This window comes from Lathyrus oleraceus, chromosome 2, assembly GCF_024323335.1.
Source record: "Lathyrus oleraceus cultivar Zhongwan6 chromosome 2, CAAS_Psat_ZW6_1.0, whole genome shotgun sequence".
NCBI classification, from domain to species: Eukaryota; Viridiplantae; Streptophyta; class Magnoliopsida; order Fabales; family Fabaceae; genus Lathyrus; species Lathyrus oleraceus.
In genome coordinates this window covers 379,020,881-379,039,723 of record NC_066580.1, presented here as the reverse complement: position 1 = coordinate 379,039,723, position 18,843 = coordinate 379,020,881, and the positions used below count along the sequence as shown (strand labels likewise).

The 18,843-nt window shown below is 39.7% G+C and overlaps 1 non-coding gene across 1 annotated transcript; it reads left to right on the top strand.

Annotated features, from left to right (window-relative positions):
- Positions 1-18,249: 18,249 nt before the first annotated feature.
- LOC127124528 (small nucleolar RNA R71) lies at positions 18,250-18,356 on the top strand. Its single transcript, XR_007804008.1, has one exon. It is a non-coding gene; the product is annotated as a small nucleolar RNA R71 (small nucleolar RNA).
- Positions 18,357-18,843: the final 487 nt, after the last annotated feature.

Sequence of the window (18,843 nt, the reverse complement as noted above, 5' to 3'; positions counted from 1 at the left end):
TTGAAACAAAGTCAAAGTTTGCACAAAATGAGTTTGGCTTGGGTTAGAGTGGAGAGAAGAAGAGAAGGGCTAGTCCTAAACATGCAAAGATAAGAGAAGAAATAAAACCCTTGGAGTTCCTTTTCTTGAGATCATAAAGATGATTCAAGATGCTCCTTTCCTTTGGACTTAGCAAATAACTCAACCAATCAAACAAATATCATATTCAAGCTCCTAGGATCTCCATTTGGCTTGTCTCTCTTAACTTGACTACTCATGACAATGGTCCTTCTTACTATCTCAAGATGGATTACCTATCACAAGAACAAACATCAAAAAGTTCACAACACAATAAGAGGGATGGACAAAGAATGAGTTTAGATTAGGGGTCCTTTGAAGTCAACTTTAAGATTTAGCATTCTAAAGGCATGAGGCCTAGTTGCTCTTCAACAGGTTTAGCATTCTAAAGGCATGAGGCCTAGTTTCTCTTGAACTCCTTTAAGCATAGGTAAGGTCCTAATTCTAAGTCCTTTCTCCTTTTTGCATTGGATTCACACAAACAAAGACAAAACAAACACAAAGCAACAATATATTTATATACAATAATGAGCTCAAATGAGCAAAAGGAAAATGGCATAAATATAAAATATGTGCTCAAGTGAGCAAAGGGAAAAGGCAATATGAATAAATGAGCATTAATGTAAATTGAATTAAAGTAAATTGCAAGAAATTAAATGCTTGAATTAAAGTTAGTAGTTAGTAGTTAATGTTAGTGTGTCATAAGACAATTTAGCGATATGTTAAGCAATCGTAAGTGGACTAATGTAGTAGTCACACCTATCTGAGGTCGGCCAATAAAACTATAGGCAAATAAACATAAGTTATAGATCATGACTAGTAAGCTAAGCTCCTACAACTTGTCATCCCAAAAGAAAAGAGAGAAAGGCCTTGTATAGATTTTAGGTTTTTTGCTTGACCAAGAAGCAACCTATCTTGGACACAAAGCAACTCACTTGATCTTTGATCAAGTTGAGTTTGATTTGGACCAAAGAAGGTTAAGCCTCTCATATGTCAAGACTAACCACAAATCAATAAATCATTGGCCAAAATGAAAAGAAGAAGATGAAGATGAAATGAAATGGATAAAAGGAGAATTCAAATGACATAAGCAAAACACAATGATCAAAATGTGGATCAAACCATCATCAACCAATGTAAAACAGAAGAGAAATGGAGATTAGAAGTCAACAAAGTCAAAACATTTTTTTTGGTATTTTTGGAATTAAAATAAATGCAAAATTAAAATGGACAAAATAAGGTCAAACCTCAAATTCAATTCAAATCAACTTCAACAAGTCCAATTGAATCATCATAGGTCTAACATGGTCAAACAAGGTTTGACAAATTTTCTCAACATTTTTTTTAAAAAGAAACTATTTAAAATCAATTAAAAACAATAAAATATAACACAAATGACTTAAAATCTCAAATAAATCTCAAATCAATTAAGAAATTGATGAGAATATTTTTCATAGACTTATCATGATCCATATGTGTTAAGAAAATATTTTTTGGAATTTTCAGATATCAAAAAGTATTTAAAATGAATTAAAAGCTATTAAAAACAAAATAATTCAAAAAAATATTAGATGAAGTCACCAAAATGATTAAAAATCAGATTATGAAACTAGATTTTTCAAGAATTTTTTTGCCATTGGTCTCATATTTTTGTGACTCCAAATAAAATAGTTATGAATTTTTAAAATAAAAAGGAATTAAAAGAAAATAAAACAGAAAATAGAAAATATGAAAAATCAGCAGCGCTTGGATGGAATTCATTAAATGACGTGGACACATCCAATGGCTCAGAGGCGCTAGTGTACCATGATCCTTAGTCCAACGCGCCACAAAGTGTATTAAAATAAGTCAATAGAATGCATGGCTGAGATTAGAACGTGTGAGCCTCATCCAAGGGCCTAGGTTCAACCACGTGGGGATGGTGGTGGAAACCACCATCTTCTCCGATAGACCAACCAACTCCGGCCACTAGTTACAGGTTTTTGAACCTTAACCACAACACACGAGCCAGGTACCAAAATGAAGCTGGGGTGATGTACATCACCCCTATAACCTTGGATTGTCCTTAAGATTTCTATCAAGTGAGAAATCTGAGCTTGAAATTCAAGGTGTGCAAACTGAAATGCTTCAAAACACGAAATCAAGACCACCACTGGCCTGCCTCTTGCTCGAGAACTTCAGAAAACAATTTGAACACAAGCAATTCACATTGTATGATGAGATTCAAATCAAAACAGTTGAGTAATATACCTTTGAAAAGCAGCTTTGTGCAGCACAATCTACTCAAACTCTTGCTTCCAATTTGATTAGGAGATGATGAGGATGCAAGGCTTAGGAATTGAAACTTGAAGATCAACTGATTGTGTTGAAATTCAAGTTTGAAATTGAGAAATAAAAATCAGAATTCCTTTGAGTATGGTTGGGTTTAGATTTCAGCAGAGCTTCAGATCACCATAAGGTTCATATTTGAATGAGGGAAGGCTTTTATTTATAGCTTAGTTGAAGGCAAGGCAAGGTAAAACTCGTGTGCATGAAGCCTTGGGTCCTCCATGCATGGGCCTGTATAGGCGCATGTGAGGCCCAAACTTGAATGGAATAGCATGTTGATATCATTTGAAGTTGAAATGGACGTGCAATTAGAACTGCAATGGCTTATGCATCAAGTTACAAAGTGAATTGCAGAATTGGACCCAAACATTCATATCTTCGAAAGTCCCATATGGAAAATCCAAACATGGTCATGTGAGTAATGGTTGGAAAGGTCTTGACATAACGAACAAAATATATGTTGGACAAAAATCCATTTGGAGTTTGGAAATTTGTCAAAACTGACCTTGAAGTTTGAGGTACAAAACATGTCTTTGGAAATTTTGCCAAAAATGATCAACTTCAAGCCCTTCTGATTTAATGATGCAAGCCTTAAATGGAAAAACCTACAACACTAAAGTTGTAGATCGTTTCAAGATGATAAATTTAGACTTAAATTTTGCATCATTTGGATTTTTGATTAGAATGTTATGGGCACTTGAAGTTGGACTTTTTTTCAAATTCAATGGTTTTGGTCCAAAGTGACCTATAATGTTTTGTATTATCACATGTATTTCTTTTAGGATTATGAAATTTTGTCCAACATAACATTTTAAGTAGACATCTTAAGATTTCCAATGCAATTGGTCTAACCTCAAAATCATAAAAAATGAGGAAGTTAGGTTCTTGGGAAGTTGACCCAAAATTAGGGTTTCAGTCGAAATGACCTATAATGTTTTGAAATGAATGATGACCTTAAAAGTTTCAAATGGATTTTTTATGAACATGAATGTTGTTCATATTGTTCTTAAGAACAGTTTTTCTCTTGGGGTCATCTTCATTTGAAAAACATATCAAAATTTAGGAATCTGTGGATCTCAGTTTGGTCAGATGACTTGACTGGTCAACTTCTCAAGGCCAAACTTAAAATCTTGATGAATGAATGATTGAGGATACTCACATAGGTTCATATATTCATAAAATAATGAATGAAAGAACTTACCTTGATTGAATTTAATCATAGGTTAAGGTTGCTTCATGAGTAAGGCACAGTCAATGCACAATTGAATTAGGGTTTCCTTGGGAAACAATCCTCAAGCCCTTTGGTTTACCTTGATCAAATTGGCAAATTGAGACACTTGGGAGGCATATATGATGATTAGAAGCTTTAGGAACCATTGTCATGCTTTCTTTCATCTTCATCTGGCCATTTCCTTGAGCTTAGGAGCCTCCTAGGAGCAAGGGCACATGTGATCACTTGAGCTTCAAAACAAAAAGAGTTAGTGACATATTTTTGTGCTTTTGGTTAGTAAACAAGATAAGAAAAGAAGTAATATACAATTCAAGCATGCTTGGTGGTCTCAAACCAACTCACACAAGTCCCAACCCTAGGGTTAAGGAGCCACACATGCTATGATCCTTGAGACAAATGCATTGAGCAATGATATGATGCCATGAGGGATCTTAGGGTCAAGATTAGGGTCTTACAGATGCCCCTATTTAAGGTCATTCTAGCCGGAGATATGAAGGTTAAAATATTCATTTCGACGAGGTAGAATGGGCTTAAATAATAACAAAGAGGCGAATTTTGGTCCCTAAGAAACCTCATGATGCAAATGTATGCATGCAAAAGTTATTACTCTATGGGGAAATATGGCCACAAAGGAAAAAGAAAGAAGAGAGACCGAAAGTCCATAGGAGTAGCACACTCGCTAGGGAGACAGAGACTCTGGGGAAAAAATAAGGTGAAAATGTGTGAGCAGGTCACGACTTGAAAACTTGTTGGGAGACACGAGGGGATTCCATGAAAATAAATCAATGGAAAGACTCGAGCTGACGCAAAGACGCATGTATTGGGGAATATGCCAATACATCAAAACTATCCACAAAGAATACCTCGGATAAAAATCCAGACTTAGATGGGGAAACCCATAAAGGATCCAACTGATGAAGAAAACAACGAGATATTACCGGTTACTGGGTAATAAACTCAAAGAGAGACATGTTATCAAAACACCGGTATAAGGGTGAGAGAACAACACGCTCAGGGAGAAAGGATATCTAAGACCGGCATAAGGGTGAGAGATATCAATCATTCAAAACGTCCGAGGAGGACCTAAAAAGTCATATCTCAACTCAGGAAAATCTGACTCCACAGGGGACAAAAAGTCATAATAGGGAGCAGAAGGAAGGAACACTAGGGATACTAGTTACTGGGCATATAACAGGTGACCAACCAGGCGTAAATTGGGAACATATCCAAGACACTCATCATCCGAAAGGAGGGCTGAAAAAGCGAACTCGGCTTACAGGATGGACATTCGATTCCATAAGGAAATACAAATCTTACTTAACTCGGGAAGAACGAAGACTTCGACTGAAGAGCGCATGAGATATATTATTTATTACCGTCAAAACGTAGATAACATATCGCATGGAAGATTATCCACAACCGGTTATTGGGTTAATAAAGGATATATCGACCGAAAAGAAAGGACAACGGGATACCGGGTACTGGGTATATAATGATGACCAATCAAAGGTTGAAACAATCATTACCAAACAAAGAGGTAAATGAAAGATGACTCGCGGGGGATAAATTGCTTGACAAAAAGCAATTATCTAGGAGATATATCACCGGTTACTGGGTGGTATACTCAAAAACGAAGGAATATCAATATCGAATACTGGATAAGGATAACTAACAAAGAGGGGATTACATCTACCGGTTACTGGGTAGAAAACCACAGAAATATGACTTACAACTATCAGTTACTAGGTAGAAGGACACAAAGATCCACTAGGGAAAAGATGGACAATTACTAGTTACTGAGCAATTGAACAACTAAACCACAGGGAACTGCAGGGGAATAACAAGAAAGGAGTCAGTCTAGAAACAAACTAGAGAGACACAATGAAACAAGACTCAACCCAATGAGGATATAACTCAGGGGAGTGATTCCATCCCAATACATAATTAGGGGAAGGAAATTGAAACAATAATCATCCACGAGGACATAACTCGGTGGGGAATATAGAAGGAAAGATATACACTTTCTGCCTACGGGGCTGACTCTATAGGGAGAGATCAGTAACAAACATCTGCTTGGGGAAACATTTCACCAATTAGCAGGAGATAACAAGCAAAGATATATGGCAAAGGATGCAACATGAATATCTGAATGCTAAAATTATGCATGTATATGCATGGTTTATGTATGATTAATGCTGACAAACAGACATATCTAACCCAAACCGGTCCAAGAATCAATGGACAAACATCTGGTATAACATCTCAAAAAAGAGAAAAGCCAGGCCCACAGGAGAAATCCAATCTGGTGGGGAGCATCAAATACCAGGAGACACCAATCACTGTCGGGTACAAAGGCCAATGTTGGGGATAAGCAAAGGTCACAGCTATCAACCGCCGGGGATCTTCCAACAATTCTTAGGAACATGCAGAGATATCAATAAGATCTGTCATAGAAGAACTCTATCGGGAATCTTATCAGGGGATAATGAGAAATTATGTGGGGAACAACCACCAAACAGACTCATCTATCAAACATTCTCTTCTAACTGCTGAAGAGATATCTCTGCTATCGGGAGAAGGAACAAATTACTCCACTGGGGGAGGAAACAACACATCTTCCTCAAAATCTCTCAATACTGGGAAATATCTTCCACCCAGAGGGGATACCAATGTCAAACTGGGATCGGGCAAAGTCAGCTGGGGAACATACAGGGTCACTGCCAGGGATTTGCTGTTGAACAGACAAAAGATCCATCATAGAGGAAACTCTACTGGGGAGTGTAGCACCTCAAATTTGCACCTCCCATTTTGTACATTCATTTTCATGATTAGGTCATTAGCATTACATTGTCCACTGCATAACATTGCATTGTCCATTGCCTAGTGCAAGTCATCAGTCAAGACTGGTCAGGAGATCCAGTTGTGCAAGCAAGCAAGTGCATTTCCTATTGAGGTAAAGCCCTAGAGTTGGTTCATTGAGTTCATGTGACTTAGGGATCATTTTGAAGTGGTTTGGCCAAAGGTTGGATGTTCAGAAGTCATCAGTCATTGCACAATGCATCTGAAACCCTAGAAAGTCAACCAAAGTCAATTGTGCATGAAATCATGGGTTTGAAGGTGGGAGATGGTTAGAGAGGCCTCATTCATGTCCATACAAGTCTCATTTGACATTGAAAACATCAACATTGAAGAATTGGAGGTCAGATGAAAAGTTTCCAAAAATAGTAAGTGACCTGTAATTTCAAATTGCCAAAAATGGAAAGGTCTCCTCCTCAAGTTTACATGTCCAAGCAAGCTTCAAATGAAAATTTGTCCAATATGAAAGTTGAAGATCTTGCTCTCACCTTTCCAAAAAGTCCAAGAACATGAATTTACCATGTGTGGTTGAGAAATTATGGATCAATCTTTGCCAAGTCAATTTGAAGTTCAAAAGGGGATAACTTTCACACCACAAGGCCAAATGGAGTGGGATTTTTTGTAACATTCTTGTTTCAACATGAGCTATTCAAAACATACATCAAAAACCATGCATCTCCATTACAAAATTTTGGGCATTTTTCATTTGAATTCCATTTGAATTTGGAGGGAAATGTCTAATTTGAACACTATGCATTATTTTCACTTCCAATCAAGTGCATTTGGCTCAAAACAGGTTTTGTAAGTGAATTGAAGCAAAACTCGTGTACTGTACCATGCATTTCATGCACATGAGGTGAATTGACCAAATTTGCATAACACTTGCATTTCACTTAATTACTTTGGCTTGGCTTAATCTTGATTAGCAAACATGATTAACAGACCATATATATTGCAAATCAAAACAGAATTCAGGCTGAACACTTCATTTGGTTCAGATCTAGATCAAATTGCAAAATCTCACAAACTTTTTCTCTCAACTTTTCTGCAAAACTTTGCACGAACCTTGCATTGTTCTTCATTGATTCACCATCCACAAGCATTTTGGATTGAATTGAAGCAAGATTTCAAGGTTTTCGAGTTGTTTTAAGAACTGTTGCAGCAAGCATTCATCAATGGAAAGTGAGGATTTGAGCTGCATTAGGCACGATTGAGCGTTGATCCTTCTTCTATCCATTCACATAAGCCTTGAGGAGCTTCTGTTTGGACCTTACAAAGCCTGAAATCCACGAATCCACTTCTGCACTTCAATTGAGGTTAGGATTCGACTATCACAATTCATGAAATGTTTACGTGCTTTTGGTAGATCTTTGATTGGAGAGTACACTGAGCTTTGTGGCATTGAATTTCATTGAGAATTGAAATAGTTATGTTGATTTTAATTTTGATGTGTGAATCTTATCTTGCTCGATCCATTCATATTGTTGAGAATTAGGGCAAATTAATACCGGATTGTTGATGTATGTTAGAAGACGAAACTATTGGTATAACTTTTGTCAATTTCTGGAATAAAATGTTCTTGAGCCTGGATTTGATGATGAACATTGCATGAACCCTAAGATTTCCATGTCCAGAACGTGTTTAATCCCTTGAGCGCGTGTTTGCATGATTTTTGGTGTTTGTCCTCATGTATTGGTTGCATGGATATTGCATGGCTGAATGATTGGTCCATATTGGTTTGCGCTGCCACATCACCTTTAATGAAACGGTGAGTTTCATTGGAAGCGCGCTTTGATTCAAATCCATACACGGCTCGATCCTCAGCTGGAGCATGTTCAAACTTGGCTTTTGCATTTTTAATTCATTAGTTCAACCATGTTCATGTATGCTTCCATGTGATTTTTAATTTCTTCTCCATTTGAAAAATTCATATCTTCATGAATATTAATCCAATTGAGATGAGGTTTTTTGCATGATGTTCCTCATGATCTCTAGAATTTTATGGTGATTTTTCCAGAAATTGTGCACGCATGGATTTAATATTTGCTTAGGGATTGTTCATACATGTGTTTTCTTGACATGCCTTGCCATTTTGCTTGTGAAATGATGGATTTTAATCCAATGACTTTGAAATTTTGTGTGATTAAACTAGACACATTCATGGACATTTTGGTATAGAGTTTGTATTTTTAGCATGTCTGGATGTTGAGATATGATGTGATTAATGGAGGTGTGATAATTTGTGTCACACCTTTGCTTGCTTGACTTGTTGATTTTCATTACCATGCCATATGAATGCCAATTAATCTGAATTTTTGTATGATGCTACTTCTGGAAGTTAGGATTGCTTGTGAAGTTTTGTGGAATTTTTGGATGCGTTTCCAATTTGTTTGAGATTTTCTTTGCTGATTGGTCATGTTGGGATCTTTTGAGAGTCATGAATTTAGATGATTTGTGAAATGCTTGATGTTTATGGGATGAACTTGAAATTTTGCATGTGTGTTCTAGACACTTTAAAGCTTATCTTGGCTTTGGTTTGATGCATTTATCATGTGTGGATTCTGTTTTATGCTTGTATGAAGTTGATGCATCTAATTGGGCCCTAATTGAGCTTGTTTTGCCTTGCCTTGCCTTAGTGAATTTAATTGCCATACTTCCACTTATCCAAATGACTTTATTTTTGGTATGACAATCATGTGATGAATGCTGTTTAGCCATGATTTTTCTGGAGATTTATTGAATCATGTTTGAGTTGATGTGGATTGGTTCATTCTGTTTGCTTCAATGAGCTTCCAAATTGCATGCTTTGCCTTCTTTGCCTTATGAAATGATTTTGGTGAATGATATGAACATGAGACCACTTGGACATCGTTCTTAATTGATTAAGCTTGATTATTGCCAATTTTCATGTTCTGTTTTGAATTATTTCTCTCATTTTGACCCTAGGCCTTGTCCTAGAGGTTTGCCTCTCACATTTGAGCTTTGTTTCAGGTTAAAAAGCACAATTGCCATGCTTGATGATATTCACTCATCTGGAGTTGATCCATTGCTTGTTGATGACTAATCTTGAGTTTGTGTTGTAGGCTTTGAAGCTTAAGCTTAGGCTTTGTGGCTTGCACCTTTGTGCATTGATGCTTGTTTGTCTGTTTGTGTACAGTTGACTGTCTGTTGTCTGTTTGACTTTTGTTTGAGTTGTGTACTGATTATGTTGGATTGTTTTCAGGTACCTTAGTTGCTATAGTTCCTTTGTGAACTTGCTTTTGCTTTGCTTGATAGCTTGAGCATTGAGGTATAATGTCTCTAACTTCATGTAGTCTGGAAGACCTGGCCTGTTATTTGGCCAGGCACCTGTCTGAAGTCCTCCTTAAGAGGCAATGCTTGTGTTTGTTTATCTTTGTCCCCTGTACATATCAAAGACCTTTGATAAGGCAATTGGCATATACAAGAGATGTGCAATCCATCTCCTGCTCTTTAGTTGAGTCATCCCTTTGCTCACACACCTTGTGTTGATGCATTGTGGATATTAACCCAAGATCCTTGTACATTGTGTCAGTCATAAGTGTAGAAGGGTTCCAACTTTCTGAACCCACACTTTCATCTGTCTAGAAGCTCTCCCAGGCCAGGGATAAGAGCTGTGAGGCACACCCCTCACTTCCTATTTCATCTGCTTCACCCTAACTCTCAATGTTAGGGTTAAGAGCTAACATCACCCTGATACAGTGGCTTGTTTGTCGAGGTTGACGTGACCCCTTGACTAAAGCCTAGCCTTGTTTGAGCCCCTCTGTTTGTATATAGTGTGTGTGCTTGCGGTGTGCTTTTGTATGACTGTTGTGCTGTTTAGGATAGCTTGCTCTCTGTGCAAGTTAGATAGCAACCTTAACTTAGGGATGATTTGCATGATAACATCTAGGCTCGAGTCGTAGTCTCCCTAGTTATGTCTCCCTTTGCATCTGCTTAGGCTAGTCCTTTGTCCCTGCGTAGGGGAACTACGTCTCCCTGATCCTCATACCAGATGAGGTACGTAGGCAGGAGATGAGCTGATCTCTTCGGGCGCCCTTTTTGTTTTTGTCTCTGTGTGTGTTAGGAGATGGATGTAAGTCCAGCGATTGGCATTCCGTATCCTCTTGTTGTGTGCTTGGAGTCCGATGTAAGTCCAGCGATTGGCATTTGGTTTCCAGTGTGCGTGTGTTTGGTTCGGAGTCTGATGTAAGTCCAGCGATTGGCATTCGGTTTCCATGTTTGCCTGTTTTGTGTGGAGTTTGACGTAAGCCCAGCGATTGGCAGTCGATTTCCTGTGTGGTTTTGTTTGGCGTGTGTTAGCCGAGCTACGAGTGCTCTGATTCTTCTTTAGTCCGAGAAGATACGTATGCATAGGATGCGACATCCTAGCGAGCACGTTTCCCCTAGTCCGAACTACGTCGACTCTGATGTCTATGCCTGATAGACTACTTAGGCCCAGGAGGCGATATCCTGCCGAGTCAGTTTCTTTTGTTTTCTTGTGTCTCTTTCAGCCAGGGTATTTGTTTATGAGCAGTATTTTTAGCAACCATATTCCTTCCTTTTGTGCGTGGATCCCGTCGAGTACGACGGATGCGTAGGGGTGCTAATACCTTCCCTTCGCATAACCGACTCCCGATCCCATTCTCTTTGGTCGCGAGACCATGTCTTTTCCAGGTTTACTTCGAGCGCTTCCTTTCCCTCTTTTGAGATAAATAACGCACGGTGGCGGCTCTGTTGTTTCGTTTTCCCGCCGGTTTTTCGCGTAATGCGACAGGGAGCTCAACACGGATAAGATCCATCGTAGAAGAAACTCTACTGGGAACTTATCAAGGAATGATATGAAACTCTATGGGGAACAACCACCAAACAGAAGTTCCAACAATCGAAACACTTCCTCTCATCTGCTGGAGGGACATCTTTGCTAAAGGGGAGAGAGAACCACTGCTCCGCTAAGGAAGGTCATAACATCTTCACCACCAACTCAACTTAGAGGAACATTCCCAATACGGAGGGGAAAACAAATTATCATCCTCTGATCAAGCAACTCCACTGGGGATAGACTGTAGGCGATCCAACCGGGGACAGTCTGCTGTGAGCAACCTTATTGGGAATGAGTTGTAAGCCAACCTGCTGAGGATAACCACAAGTATCTCCGAAGGAACTATTTTGGCTAAGAGGATCAAGAACGAATCCTTCGTCAACGCGTGCCATGCTAGGGATGAAAAGGGGAACAAACCCTTCACCAACTGCTCTAGGCAACTACCGCTGAGGAGATTTCTGAAAGATAGCTTTACAGGGAACACATGCTTACTCCTGCTTAGGACTTCTACGCATGCTGGGAATCTCTGCTCACTGGGGAAAGACAAACTTCCTCATGAATAGATAGCATATCAACTTTGATCAATCTATAAGGGATTTTAGGTCAGTCCACACAGGGCATGACAACCATATAGTTGATGAAACACAAATGCTAGACTCAGACTCTCTGGGGAGTTAAGGATGTTCAATTCTTTCTACGCTCTTTGGGGAGACAACCTGAAAGATGATGAAGAGGATACAAACATGCCAAAATGTATGAACAAATGTCTTACCCTTTTGGAGATCGTACTATCCTTGGGAGAGCACTGAAGACATTCCATTTATCCTTTCAGTCATTGTGAAGGTTCACTTTGTTTAAAAACAATTTTATAAAAACTTTATTTGTTTAAAACAATGATATTTATCAATTAAAACATGCAAACATTTGTTAAGCAGAAACAAATAAGAGTGCAAAGAATTGGATAAAGGCTCAAATTTATTTGATAGAATGGTAGTCCGCGAATGGCGAGACTCCATGGATCTTTACAAATTTGAAATTGGTGATATATATTGGAAAAAGGGCTACATTGAACATAATGACCATTTCTCCATCAACTCTGAATCCAATGTATTTGAAGCTTCAGTTGATGATGACTGAGCGAGAATCTTTGACAGATGACAGCTTGAACAAAGTCTTGTCAGGATGTAGTTACTTGCCAAATCCCTAATTTTTGCCTAGATTGCCTCAAGGTGAGATACTCAATCTAGCGGGATATATACGTTCATTTTTTATGTCTCTAACTTTTGCCTGGATCTCCCTTTCGGGTTTTCAATCCACCGAGACGCTCATTTTTGCCTAAGTCGCCCTTTCGGGTTTTCAACTTAGCGAGCTATTATGTTTTTATTTTAGGCTAAGTATTTCTTGACTGCATCTGAATTCACAGAATGAGTGAAATCCTCCCTATCCATAGTTATAAGTATCAAAGCACCGCCTGAAAAGGCTCTCTTAACAACATATGGACCTTCATAGTTTGGAGTCCACTTGCCCCTGGAATCGGACGCGAAAGACAAAACTTTCTTGAGCACGAGGTCACCTTCTCGGAACACACGAGGCTTGACCTTCTTATCAAAGGCTTTCTTCATCCTTTGCTGATATAACTGATCATGGCACATGGCAGTTAATCTCTTTTCTTCAATCAAATTCAGTTGGTCAAAACGACTTTGAACCCATTCAGCTTCAGTCAATTTGGCTTCCATCAAGACTCTCATTGATGGGATCTCAACCTCCACGGGGAGCACAACCTCCATGCCGTATACAAGAGAGAAAGGGGTTGCCCCTTAGGAAGTGCGGACAGATGTACGATAGCTATGCAAGGAAAATGGCAGCATCTCATGCCAATCTTTGTACGTAACAACCATCTTCTGAATAATCTTCTTGATGTTCTTATTAGCAGCTTCAACAACCCCATTCGTCTTGGGTCTATAGGGAGAAGAATTATGATATGCAATCTTGAACTCGCTGCACAGCTCTTTCATCATCTTGTTGTTCAGGTTAGATCCATTATCAGTAATGATCTTGTCTGGCACACCATACCGGCATATGAGTTGATTCTTGATGAACTTCACAACCACCTTCCTGGTCACATTCGCATACGATGCCGCTTCAACCCACTTGGTGAAGTAATCAATTGCTACGAGAATAAAACGGTGACCGTTTGACGCTTTTGGTTCAATCATGCCAATCATGTCAATTCCCCACATGGAGAATGGCCATGGTGAGGAAATAACATTCAGAAGTGTCGGGGGAATATGAATGTTATCCGCATAAATCTGACTCTTGTGGCATTTCTTCACATACTTGCAGTAGTCAGACTCCATTGTCAGCCAATAGTAGCCTGCTCTCAACATCTTCTTTGCCATGGCATGTCCATTGGAATGAGTACCAAATGAACCCTCATGGACTTCAGTCATCAACAGGTCTGCTTCGTGTCTATCCACGCATCTGAGCAAAACCATGTCAAAATTCCTCTTGTAAAGCACATCACCATTAAGGTAGAAACTGCCAGATAATCTCCTCAAAATCTTCTTATCTTTGACAGATGCCCCAGGCGGGTAAGTCTGACTTTGAAGAAAACACTTGATGTCATAATACCATGGCTTATCATCTTTCACTTCTTCAACTGCAAATACATGAGCTGGTCTATCCAAGCGCATCACGGTGATATTGGGAACTTCATTCCAATATTTCACCACAATCATTGAAGCAAGCGTGGCAAGAGCATCTGCCATCCGATTCTCATCTCGAGGAATATGATGGAAGTCAACCTCAGTGAAGAAAGTTGAAATCCTCCTCGCATAATCTCTGTATGGGATGAGGTCAGGCTGTTTCGTCTCCCATTCACCCTTAATCTGATTAACAACAAGGGTCGAATCACCGTAAACGTCAAGATGCTTGATCCTAAGGTCAATACACTCTTCCAAACCCATAATACAGGCCTCATATTCCGCCATATTATTCGTGCATTTGAAAGTTAGCCTTGCTGTAAAAGGAAAATGTGTGCCCTGAGGAGTAATAATCACTGCCCCAATACCATTTCCATATTGATTAACAACACCATCAAATACCATACCCCATCGGGAACCAGGTTCTGGCCCTTCATCGAGCGTAGTTTCATCGCAATCTTTCATCTTCAAATACTGAATCTCCTCATCAGGGAAGTCATACTGAACAGACTGATAATCCTCAATTGGTTGATATGCCAAGTGGTCAGCCAAGATACTACCTTTAATAACTTTCTGAGCTCGATACTCAATGTCATACTCAGACAACAACATCTGCCAACGGGAAATCCTCCAAGTTAAAGCATGCTTTTCAAAGATATACTTGATTGGATCCATTTTGGATATCAACCAAGTCGTGTGATTCAACATATACTGGCGTAAACGCTTAGCGGCCCAAGCCAAAGCACATCATGTCTTCTCAAGCATTGAGTACCGAGACTCACAATCAATGAACTTTTTACTCAAGTAGTATATTGCATATTCTTTCTTCCCTGATTAATCTTGCTGACCCAATACACAACCCATGGAGTCTTCAAGCACTGTTAAGTACATAATCAAGGGTCTCCCTTCAACAGGCGGAGACAGAATCGGAGGCTCGGACAGATACTCTTTGATACTGTCAAAAGCTTTCCGGTAATCCTTGGTCCAATCATGACGCTGATCTTTCTGGAGGAGCTTGAATATAGGTGCACATGTGGCAGTCATGTGGGATATAAATCTGGAAATATAATTCAAGCGGCCAAGAAAACCTCGGACTTGTTTCTTAGTTTTGGGCGCGGGCATCTCTTGTGTTGCTTTGACCTTGGCAGGGTCAACCTCAATACCTCTTTCACTAACAATAAAGCCCAATAACTTGCCGGAACGGACTCCAAATGTACACTTGTTCGGATTTAGGCGGACTTTGTACTTCATCAAACGCTGAAAAAGCTTCAACAAGTTCTCTACATGTTCAACTTCCGGTCTCGACTTCGCGATCATATCATCAACATACACCTCAATCTCCTTGTGCATCATATCGGGAAACAAGGTAGTCATAGCTCATTGATACGTGGCTCCGGCGTTCTTCAAACCGAAGGGCATCACTCGATAATAGAATGTTCCCCAAGGTGTGATGAATGTTGTCTTCTCCATATCCTCGGGTGCCATTTTAATCTGGTTATAATCGGAAAATCCGTCCATAAATGAGAAGACATTGAATTTAGCTGTATTGTCTACCAACATATCAATATGTGGTAGAGGAAATCATCTTTCGGACTAGCTTTATTCAAGTCTCGATAGTCCACACACATTCGGACTTTTCCATCTTTCTTAGGCACGGGCACAATATTGGCCACCCATTGAGGATATGTAGAAGTCACCAGAAACCCCGCATCAATTTGCTTCTGAACTTCTTCTTTAATCTTCACTGCCATATTAGGATGAATTCTTCTGAGCTTCTGCTTTACAGGCACGCACTCAGGCTTCAAAGGCAGGAAATGTTGCACGATATCAGTATCTAGACCAGGCATGTCTTCATACGACCAGGCAAAGACGTCGACATATTCTCGTAGCAATTCAATGAACCCCTTCTTGACCGACTCTTCAAGGAGTGCCCCAATCTTCACCTCACGAATGCAGTCTTCAGACCCCAAGTTGACTATTTCTAGATTCTCGAGATGCGGTTGAATGATCTTCTCCTTTCGCTCAAGCATACGGGTAATCTCGTCAGGAATCTCTTCAACATCGTCTTCTTCTGCTTCAAATACCGGGAACTCAAAGTTGGGAGATGGTGTTGGATCATTATGTTCAATGGGTTTGATCAACCTGCATAATGGTTTTGAGTATAAAAGAGATTTTAGAATTCAAACAAGGCAAATCATTATGCAGATGAAAAGATTGATTTTGTTCTCTTTTAGGGTTTTATGGTGATCACCAATTTCATGCAAAAAGAAAAAAGGAAAAATAATTTGGAAAAACAAACATTTAACATGTGATTATAGAATGAATATCATTGTATTAATCAAAATGTGCCAACAATGTCATCACTTCTCCTTTTGGCATGGGAGAAGGGTTTTTAAACAAAATGAACATATTACGTTGACTTATGGATAACTGTTGGAACATCAACAGCGACCCAATTATTGCAGATACCACCACGTATGACGAAGTTGCCTAGATCTTCCTCTTCATCATCTTCCACTATGGCAGCAGCCTCTTGATCTTCAACAGTGTGGATGAAACCACCACTCTGGAACAACCCACACTCATTGTAAATGCCTGAAGAATACCCTATGCCAGCTCGGGATTTATTATCTTCCAACTTGATCATTTGTCCTAAACCAGTAGTTGCACCATGCTCAATGGCCAACTTCGCATCATTGTAGGAAGCAAATGAAGAAGGTCCTTTCCTTGAAGGCTCAGCAATAGATAAGGCTTGGAACGGAGTCCCAACCTCATCCTCAGCGTCAATATAGGAAAAGGAAGACAAATGGCTAACCAAGAGAGCCTTCTCTCCCCCTATCACCACCAACTTTTTGTTCTTAACAAACTTTAACTTCTGGTGTATGGTGGATGTCACGACGCCTGCCTCGTGAATCTATGGTCTTCCAAGCAAACAACTATAAGATGGATGGATATACATGACCTGGAAAGTGATCTGGAAATCACTAGGTCCAATCTTGATTGGGATTTCAACTTCGCCGATCACAGTTTTTCGCAATCCATCAAAAGCTTTCACAACCACTCCACTCTGCCTCATGGGAGGCCCCTGGTATGAAAGTTTGGCCAGAGTGGATTTTGGCAACTCTTGTTAGATAAGATTTCCTTGAGAAACTTAGCATATGAGGGCATTTGAGTGATGGCTTATGTAAAGGGTATTGTGCTATTCAATTGTTTTAGAAGCTCTACGAATTTTTTAAATTGCCCTACACTTTTAGATTTAACAAGTCTTTGAGGATAAAGGATAGGGGGTTTATACGGTGGTGGAGGCACATAAGGTTCTTCTTTCTCTACGGCCTCTTCATTTTTATCTTCCTCTTGTTCGTCTTCCTTCTCAGTTATTTTCCTAGGGTCTTGGTGCATGGATGGGTTTTGAATTCTAGGGTCGGTCGGTCCGTCTAGTCTGTCCCACTTCGTAGTATAATAGCATTTGCATGACCTTTCGGGTTTGGTTGCGGTTGTCCAGGAAATGTGCCTGCAGGAGCAGTAGTGGGTGCTTGTTGTTGAGCCACTTGCGAGATTTGTGTTTCCAACATTTTTTTATGGGGGGCTAACGCGTCTACCTTGTTTGCTAACTACTTGATTTGCTCACTAGTGTGTATGTTTTGATTTAGGAAATCCTTATTTGTTTGGGGCTTGGGTAGCTATGAAGTTTTCCATCATTGTTTCTAGGTTTGACTTCCTAGGAGCATTTTGAGTATTTGTGGCAGCTTTATGATATCCTGGTGGTACAGTAGGTGCTTGGTTAGGTGCATACAATGCATTATTGTTTTTGTACAAAAAGTTAGGATGGTTCTTCCAACCTGGGTTATAGGTGTTTGAGTAAGGGTTTCCTTAAGCATAGTTCACCTGGTCTATGGAGGTTCCTGTCGAAAGTTAACGTTCTAGGGCAGCATGCCCTAGAACTCCGCATATCTCGCAGTTTGGTGCTACGGCAACCACGGTGGCTGCGGGTGTTATGGTCAAGTTGTCTATCTTTTGAGTAAGAGCGTCTACCTTGGCGTTGACATGGTCAAGACTGCTTAATTCTTACATACCGCCTTTCATTGGAGGTTCTTTCGCTTCCCCACTGGTAATGATTCTAGGCCATACTTTCGATAATTTTATAGGCCTCATTATAAGGTTTATCCATTAGTGCGCCACCTGCGGCGGCGTCTATTGTCAATCTTGTGTTGGACAAGAGACCGTTGTAAAAGGTATGGATGATCAACCATTCTTCTCGACCGTGATGTGGACAAAGCCTCATTATGTCTTTGTATCTCTCCCACGCTTCAAAAAGTGATTCATTATCTTTTTGTTTAAACCTGTTTATTTGGGCTCTTAGCATAATCGTCTTACTAGGTGGGAAATATCGTGCTAAGAAAACTTTCTTCAACCCGTTCCACGTAGTGACAGAGTTGAATGGTAGAGGCTGGAGCCAAGCTCTAGCTCTATCTCTTAATGATAATGGGAAAAGACGTAGTCTTATAGCTTCAGGGCTGACACCATTTGCTTTCATTGTGTCTGTGTATTGCAAAAACACTGACAAATGTAGGTTCAGGTCCTCCGTGGAACTACCTGAAAATTGGTTTTGTTGTACGGCTAACAACAATTAAAGTTTTAGCTCGAAATTATTGGCCTCGATGGTAGGGGAAGCGATGATGTTATATGCTTCATCTTGCAAAGAGATTGCATAGTATTTAAGAGGACGGTTTTGCGGTCCTTCGGCCATCTCTGGTCGAATAACTGGTTCAGGAATAGGGATATTAGGATCGGGAATATTTAGCTTGATACGATGTTCTCGTATCAGGTCTCTTATCCGGTGTTCTAATCTT